The sequence below is a fragment of the Gavialis gangeticus genome, unplaced genomic scaffold, assembly GCF_001723915.1.
Source record: "Gavialis gangeticus isolate Ggan-Ray unplaced genomic scaffold, GavGan_comp1, whole genome shotgun sequence".
Classification (NCBI taxonomy): Eukaryota; Metazoa; Chordata; order Crocodylia; family Gavialidae; genus Gavialis; species Gavialis gangeticus.
The window spans coordinates 45,568,433-45,577,929 of record NW_017729025.1 but is presented as its reverse complement, the minus strand read 5'-3'; positions in this window follow the sequence as shown (position 1 = coordinate 45,577,929).

Here is a 9,497-nt window from a genome sequence, read left to right as displayed (position 1 = left end):
CTGGCTTCATCATGGAGCATAGAGCACATGGTGGCACAGGCAGCCCCAGACTTGGTCCTGGGTTGGGGCTGGAGCCAAAGCCAGAGCTGCAGAAGCTCCTCTGCCATTGTGCAGTCTCCCCTGCATTACCCCATCACCCTCCAAGACTTCATAGTTCCCTCCATGCAATCTTTCCTGTGTGCAGAACAAACAATACTGGTTGGTGAAATATAAAAAAGGCACAAAATGCAAAATGTCAAGGAAATATAGGGCCTTGGTACCTGGAGGGGAACACAATGGCCCCTTTCCCTTGCAAGAAGATTTGTTTCTTGTTAGCTCACTCACCCCAAGTTACATCAGCTGGGACTTGAACCCATATTTCCCCATGCATTAGGCAGGAATGCTGCCACACAGCCACCACTGGTGGTGCTACTGCAGTCTGCTAGGATTCTTGACCTTCCTGGAGCCCCAGCCTCACGTTGAGCTGCCTGGCCTCTGATTGGAGGAGCTGAGAACCTCTCAGGTTTCTTCTCAGACCCTGGCTGGAGTGGAACTGGCTGCAGCCTCTCCCAGGGGATCCTGGAGCCCAGTGGGGAGTCTCTCCTGCTGGCTGCATGCCGTGCTGCTGAGGGTTCCACTTCTGCCTGCAGGTCCTACTCTTTCAGGCTCTTCTGGGGCACTGCTCCTACCCCACTGGCTCAGCTCTTGCCAGCTCTGTGAAGCTCCTTCCTTGTTGTCCCTCGCTAGTCTCTCCTGAGTCAGCCCATGCTGCCCCTTTTATCACCCTCCAGGTGGCCCAAGGGCCAACCAGGGGACATGGGGGGTGAGTCTCTGGAGCCTGATTGGTGCGGAAAGGGAATCCCAAGTCCTCCAATCATCTTTTACCCCTTCAAAACCCCTGGGCCAAATCATTACCAGATTGGTGAGGAAAGGGAATCCCAAGTCCTCCAATCATCTTTTGCCCTTTCAAAACCCTTGGGCCAGGTCACTGCCAGCTAGCCCGTCACATGTTGTAGTAGGTTTCCAGGATTCAGTTGCACTAAGTGCTGCACTAACCATATTAAAAGACATCTTCTTCCCTGAAGGGCTTACTTTTCTAAATTAAGATAAGACACAACATGTGATCTAATCGACCCTTGGAAGGGAAAGGGACAGGAGGACAAGTGAAACAACAATAGGAATATAGAGTTGCATTTGACATTTAGACATGATTATTATGTGGCAACTAGAAGATTTCAAGGTAAAATATTATTAAGTATAACTAAATCATAATAAATGATAAAACTAAAGCAGATATATAAATAAGATCAGCAGCCCTTATTCTCTCCCTGGCCACCTACCTAGCCTAGCCAGTTGACAATTTATAATTGACCTCGCAGCAGAAGTAGGTAATGAGGAGGGCTTTGAAAGAGGCTGTGACTTTACAGGTTATATTTCAGGCAGGGTGTTCATACATAGAGGACATTTGTGAGCTGTGGCAGCTCCTGATTCCCAGTTTTGTGGCTTAACCAAACTACCTCCCTTGTTCTGGCAGACTGCGTAAGCAGATTGGTCATGTAGATAAATGTTGGCATGAATAGCGTAAACAAGTGTGGTTTAATATTTTTGCAAAACAAATCTGTAATAAAAAAACCCACCAACATTTCTGCCTTGGAATAGCTTGAAGGTTGTAGTGTTGATAACAGGCCACAAAAATTAAAAACAGAGAAAGAAGAAAGCATTTAGCAATCAGTAATGGATAATCAAAGTACAGTAAATAATGAAGAAGAATGCAGACAAATGCAGAAAGACATATAGAGGATTCAAAATGCTAACAGATGACAGACAGTTCAATGCAGACAAATGAAATGTAATTATGACTTTGATGGGCCATCATGGCATAAGACTCCTCTTTGTTCACAATAAAATATGAGGAATAAAGAAATAGATTTTAAAAGGATCGAGAGGCAAGTCATTGTATATCATTAATGAATGATGAGAAACAGAAAGAAGAAAGACAAATCAATGTGTTTAATGAGTCTTAATAGCCCAATTGTGTGCATATGTATGCATGTTTGCATGCTTCACAAAATATGAGCATTAAGAAAAATAATGAAAAACAAAAGAACAGTTCTTCATGTGCCATTTAATACAAAGGTGCCCCACTGGGCACTCAACTAGAATAAGATCATAAGTTTCCTAGACTTCTGTTTCTTCATCCATAGCTTTTTAAATCAAGATATGTGACTTGAACAATTGCCCACGTACTTTATGGGTTTTTGCATGTTTCTAATGTGTCAGATATTGGCCAATGCCAGAAGTAGCTGTGCTAGAGTAGCTATGCCAATATTCTGACCCATTGTCACAAAAGTTATGCTTTCTATGATCTCATATAAATGGTCACAGCTTTAATGACTTGATTGAGCTTGCCTGTCCACATCAGGAGATAATTTTCCCTGATTGTTTTGTCATTCCAGGGGCTGGGCAATAGTTCTTGAAACTAGATAATATGCAGTGGCTGTGAGTTCAAGTCTTACACTCAGGATAGTATTGTAGAAGATGTAGGGGCTATTCAATGAGACTCAGTAGCTCACTCAACTGTGTTCACAACACTGCATTCTCTATCTCTGAGACCATTCAATAGTAATGTAAAACAGTAATAAAAATACTAAAAATGAAGTGGCATTTTTTTACAACTAATAAATTTTAATTTATAGATAAATAATCATATCTTATTTTTGTTTCAAGTATCAGCTGAAATATAATAGCCATTGTCCTCTACAATATGCACCAGTCCTACTCAAGCATGTGATTTTAGCAGTTGGAGGGCTACGTCATCTATTAGTCTTAGAACTCTTACAGTAACGGAGTCTGTGTCTGTATTTTTAGAGGGAGTTTGTATTCTCCATTCCTGGTTATTTCTGTGAGATCCTGGGTTGCTACAGAACCCCTGCATGGCCAAAAACAAAGTTGCAGTGATGATCAATATTAAGCAGTGTGTTAACTAGTGACCAGAGAAAATCAAAGAATTATAACAATGGAGACATATCATTAGTCTATTTGTTCAATTGTGGAATTTACATTGTGCATAGCAAATGCACAACTTCCAAGTACATTCCCACAGCTGAAGCCCAACTTATTTTTGACTTGCTGGTGACCAGTCATTTCTCTGCTGAATGAAGGCTAACAGTCACCCAGGTGCTTAAAAAAATAAAATGTATGGGTCAGTCACAAAAAAGCTCTCCTCCCTCACTCTCATAATTTAGCCTCACTAGAAGTCACCAATAAACTATTAAATACTCAAACTGAATCGCTTCAGGGATGACTTCACTGCCTCCTCTAACCCTAATAAAATGCAATTATAACTTCTTAGCATTCTTTTTGCCTGAAGCACAAAAAGTAAGAACATTTTATGTTGCAAGGGAAAGGCTTAGTTTATCCTGGGGATATATTCATCACTGTTCTTAATAACTACTCTGCTCAGGACACCAGCATATATGTAGTGTTCGATTAAGTAAGCCCAAAGCTCAGGGCTAACAAAATGTATAGTTACCAAATAGACAACATCAGTGGAAGGGAAAACCAAAATTCACTGTGATTTGAGAAAGACTTGCTGTAATTCAAAGTCAAGAAATCAAACTGAAATAAGTACAGTTTTTCCTTGGTTAAGACAAAGGAAAAATATTAAGGTGTGATCCATCCAAACTCACAAGTGCTATGCAGGTATATGGCTGTTTTCTTTAAATAAAAGGATCAGATTTCTATCACACACTACATGAGTCTAAATTGTAAAGCTGAAAAAGTCTGTTCTCTGCAGACTTGTCACCAACTTAAGAACAACAGAGAAATGAAGGAATAAGAGAGATATAATTATCATTTGCTAAAGTTTACCCCAACCTGAATTAAGTTCACACTAATTTTGCAACCCTGGTGAGATTTTATAAATGAGTTTCCTCACCAGACAGATTCTCTCAGTGTCCCAAAGGTCTAATAAAATCCATAATCATTCCCAGCCCTTCTAAAGAATGACAATGACATTATGAAAAATTCATATCAATGACAAAACATTCTTCATAGTATCAATATGAGATGCAGCCCTGTACCTTTTAGCAATGTGTTTCTACATCAATATAATACTCACACCTCATTAAACTACCTCCTTTCTATTTTTTTGCCACCCAGGGATATTTTTCTGAAGTGGTGAGGAATGTTTCACTGGTTTGGTAGATCTAGTCAGAATTCGAACCTCATTCATTCTATCAACAGGTCCCATAAGTCCAGAAAGCAAGGTCTTCCTGCCTATAAAAGGTCCATTAAAGTGGCATAAACCCTTTCCTACCAGATTTTGGCAGTAAGTTTAGGATTATGTGAAATGAAACCAAGCTCTTTGTTTTAAAAACTGATTGAAAAGGTGTTGACTGCTCTAACTTTCCTTTTCTGTCCACAGATCTATAACATGGGTGCTTTGTACTGCTGAAGAGCTAAACAAATTATTTTACAAGACATTTTCACTACCTTAAAATCCTCTTAAAGACCTGAAAGTTTAGTGCCAATTTATTGGGATGCAAAACAGATGCCATCTGCTTAGTCATTTTGTCTGCTTTTTAGCTTTTCTTTCAGGTGATCATTTTGTAATACAATGATACTTTTTTCTGCCTTCAGGTAAAGAGACATTGGAACTCTGGACTTCTGGAACTATGGACCGTACTACATCTTGCTTATTTCTTGCTTATTGGTGCTCTGTTGTGTAGTGGCATCATCTTGATTTCCAAATATGAGCTCTGATGTCCAAGGTGTTATTATTAGGCCTTCTTCCTCAGAAAATTGCTGATATACTGATTTTCTTTTTTACCATCTGTTTCACAGTAACTTTTTTTTAAAGGAAGAATCAAAAAGCCATAATCTTCAAAAAATGTCATTTCTGTTCTAGATTTTCCAGAGAAGGTTCAGTGGATTTCAACAGGGAAGTTACATTTTTCTTTCTAAACTGTTGGATAAGATTTGATGTCTGGTTCTGAATGATGGTTTGACATTAGCTGGTGGAAAGATCTCAGAATTCCTTGCAACAGATATGGAGTAAAGCCTGCTTGTCTTATGTGAGTAGCTCTGTGGAGGTCCATAGGATTAGACACATACATCAGGCTAAGGGAATTGGACTTTATACATCTATAAACCTTTTTTGATGGTATGGCATTAAAGAAAACCTTTAACATTCAAAGAGGAACTTTGATCATCCCTGGTATTTTAAAGGTCATATGTTGTTCCTCTGTGCCTTCTGAGACCCTCACATCTCTTAACAGGTCTTTTCACAAAGGAAGACCTCTCTCCCTCTCAGAATTTGGCCAATAACCAGGTTGGTATGGACCCAGTTTTCCTCCCTCTGGCTAGGTGATAGCAGGAACATGTTTTCAAAGCTATTGGAGCCACTAAATAAGCAGTAGCAAACACTTCACTTTCTGAACATCAATGAGCTAGAACTAGGTTACAAAAAAAAGGAAAAAATTTAAAAAAAGATTAGTAACTCTCAGAGTCTGATATGTCTGGTGGAACTCTTCCATTCTCCTAATTACAAAATAAAAAGGAAATATTATTCAAGATATTTGAATTTAAAATTTTACATAATGGAGTGCGCTTGTGGAATTCACAGTCCTGGCTCTCACATCCCATCTCCAACAATAGATAGGTTGCCCTCAAAGTAAAGTCTCTTTCTCTCTATCTCTTTCACTTTGCTTATTGAGCTCAAAAAATACCAGATCCTCTTAAATCATTTTAAATGCTCCTTTCATAATTATAATAGTCCCCTTGAAAATACCTAAGATCATTGAAACCTGTTGAAAACAGACTGCATGAGAAAAGTGTAAAGGACTGATTTCTGTCTGCAGAATCTGTGAATAAGCAAGTGCAAGTGAATCTTGTTTTAATCAGCAGAAAATCAGAAGAAGTCCCTTGGGAAGCAGTGCAGATGGCCTTGTGGTCAGAAGCTAGTGCTATATCTAGAACTATATTGATTGTCTGTCCTCTAGCCCTTCTTCCCTTAAAGTGAAAGAGGAAAGATGGAAGCATGAGGGACAACATAATGAATTCTGTGGAGTGATTTTTAGTTATAGTTTTTATATTATAGCTTGGTTTTTCGTCCTTATATGATGCTGTTAGAGTGTGCTTCGTATACCAGCATGTTGGATTGATTTATGAATGGATAAAGACTTGGCTGTAGTCAGAGATGAACAATTTCCCCTGTTAATTCAGTACCTGGCTCTGCTATGTACAAGGCACTCTATAGTTTTGAGGACAATGTGTTTTAGCAACAACCTCATTGTCTAGCTTTCACCGTGAAGAACAGGATTTCCTTACGGTTCCAGATTCCACAAGGGTTACTATGGAGTCACAAATAAGCACTTTTCATCACCAATCTGTCTATATCAGGCAAATTATCTTTATCTTTCAGCAGGCTTTCATTTTTTTTTCATTTGAAATTTTGTACATATAAAAACCTGAAGGAGAAGGACTATGGCTCACTCAACTTTTTATGCTAAGAAACCAATTATTTAGATGTTGAAACAACCTGAATTTCAGGTGCAATTAATTTTAGACCCAAACTCAACTTATTTTGGCTTACAATTTCTAGCTATTTCTGGCACAAAAATTAAGATTACCGACTGGTAATCTATCTACAGCTTTGTCTTCACTGTAGGAACTTAAACCATTATTAGTTGACATAAAACTGAGCATCTTTTCTTTAGCTGTACACTGGGTGCAAAGCTGTGATTGGTATCATATCAGCTAACTTAATTGTTCCAACTTGTATCTAAATATAATAAGAATCTATTGTGGAGACCTTGAAACATCCTTGCTTCAGGCTTAGAAGAAAACCACAAGACATCCGTGATGCCTGAGTCTTTGGGAGAAGATGGTTACAGATGGCCAAAGGCAACACTCAGACACAGTTTTTCATGATTCTGTCAAAAGCTAAATGCAGAACCCCACTGGAGTAAAGAAAGAACAGGTCAAGGCTATGAGGTATAGCACACACTACAGTCGTCTACAGTATTGTATATAGTATTGCTAGGTAATACTGCTATCTAAGCCATTTTCCTAATCAAACCTATAGATTTAGGAAAGAAAAGGAGGAAAGGAAGAAAAAGTATCCCAGATAGCTCCAAAATGAATAGTGTGTATGGCAACAAACCACTGTGCTTTTTAATCGTTCAAATTATATTTTGAATTCTGGGATTGATAAAACAAACTCATTAATTCTCAAATCAATAAAACAATTAAAATAGCTTTACTGCATTACATGAACTTGGTAAGCCCTTGGAGATGAATAGGCTTCTTCTCATATTTGGTTGAACTTCCAATAAAATGACTATTTCTGTCCAGAAATAGTATGTTTTACCTGGCTAAAGGACTGGTATTGATGCAGCATGTGGCTAACTGACTGACCTATAGGAAAAGGCCTTAGACTTTTCAAATAGGCAGTGATATATTCCTGAAGTTTGTCCCTTTCCCTTTTTTCTTGCTTTCTTCAAAAGTTATTTTTCATTTCTCTGTCCTTTTCTGCCCACAAAAAGCCATTTTCTCCTTCAAAACCTCACCGTGTGTGTGTGTGTGTGTGTGTGTGTATGTGTGTATATATATACACACACACATATATATATATAATGGAAGTAACTGGAGACTAATATATTAATTTATATATAAAATATATACATTTTCACCAGAAATCAGTAAACAAATCACTATCCTCCAGTTACTCCCATTTAAACCTGAAATTTAGGGCTTGATCTGAAGCCCATTAAATTAAAAGGAAAAGGCACACAATATTTTGGATCAGATTCTTTCTTAAGTAAATCAAGAGAAATACCTCTAGGTCTTTTTATTCTATCTTCCATTTGCAAGCTGCAAATATCATTTCAACACTATTTCTGCAAAAGAAGAGTTTTTATGAAAAGTTTTCTTTTTTTTAACATGTGTTAAAAATAATTTCATTAATGGTCTTTAGTATGAAGTACTGGAACATCACTCCAGGCTAAGTCCACTTATGATCACAGGTAATTTAAAAAGTATATACTTCTACATTCCCCTTTCAGTTAATTTCCTTTGCAATTATGCAAAGCATTTTGTGTTTTTTTTTTTTTAAAAGAGGGGGATAAAAAGGAAAGAAAAGAAAATGCTTCATAAATTTTAGAAAAAGATGCTGTCTAAGGTCTTCGCAATCAAACTATAACCAAGTTTAATAATTCAGAGGAGGAAAAATCAGCTAAAACGAAGTGGTGGGGGGGAGGTTTTAAAAAGGTAAGTAAGTAGTCATCAGACATCCTGAAATATGTTCTTGAATGCTGATGTTCCTTGTGCTGTTCCAAGTGTCCTAACCCTGTGCTATACTGCCACCTTGGCAAAGCAAAGGGATTTACAAGCAATTGCTCAACAGCACAGTGCTTGTCTTGCTTTACAATGCCTCTCTGGGCTTTGCTGCGTGATTGTCGAGTTTAGAAAGCTTCCTGTTTTGTATACAAGCTGGGTGGTGGAAATGATTATGATGATAGTGAGACTTGAATCAATCAGGCAGAACCAGGCTGCCTACTTATGTCATCGGTTTTGGAGAATATTTCGTGCATGTTAGACGATTTTAAGGAGGTTTATTTGATTTTGCGTTTACATCAGAGAAGTTAAAGAGATGGAAATACCTATTGTGGTCAATCTCTGGCTATTACAGCATTGTTCCTTCTTGTACTTTGTCCAATCTGGTTTTACACCTTTTAAAGGAAAAGAAAAGGCAGATCAGATGCATTTTCCCGGCTCTGTTTCCCCCCTGAGTGACCACTGCACGCGGGAGGCTCTGGGAAACGCGGGTTTAGGGAATGTGTCCACTTCCAAGTTGTGGGTCCCATTCAGCGGGTGTTAACTCTTTACCAGCGGGCACCATCAGTGATTGGGAAGTGTGTGCGTGTGTGCGCGCCTGTTTGTGCTTCTGTGTGTGTGCGCGCGCGGGTGTTTGTCCTTGTGTGCCTGTGTGTGTGTGTGTGTGTCTATGTCTGTACGTGTGTGTGTGTGTTCACCTTCTTTCCTTCCATTCCCTTTCAACCCCCTTCTGGGGATGCCCCTGCCTCTCCCCCTCTTTTATCTTCGGGGTTCAAGCTCGGCAAAGGGCTGGAGACGGCGGGTGGCAGCGCGCAGCCGGCGGCGCTGCATGGAGGCGGCTCTTCTCCCTCCCGCTTCACTCGTGATCTGCCCCGCACCCGTTGCCCATTGCAAATGCTCTCCTCGCCCCTGAAGGAAACAGGGCCCGCCGCTGTCCAGCTGGCTGGTGGCGGCTCTTTGCTCTGCCTGTAAAGTTCCCGTGTGAACGGGGCAACGCTTGCTTTTCCACCCGGCTTGAGGGTGGGCTGGTGACCTTCGCACGGCGCCGGGGGACGGGGCAGGGCGGTGGGGGGAAGGGATGGACATGCAGTGTGGGTCCCTCAAAGGTCACCCCCCCCCCCCGGGGAGAGCGGGGCAGGGGGGGTCTGGAGAACGGAAATCTCTAAACCCGGAGAAGCACA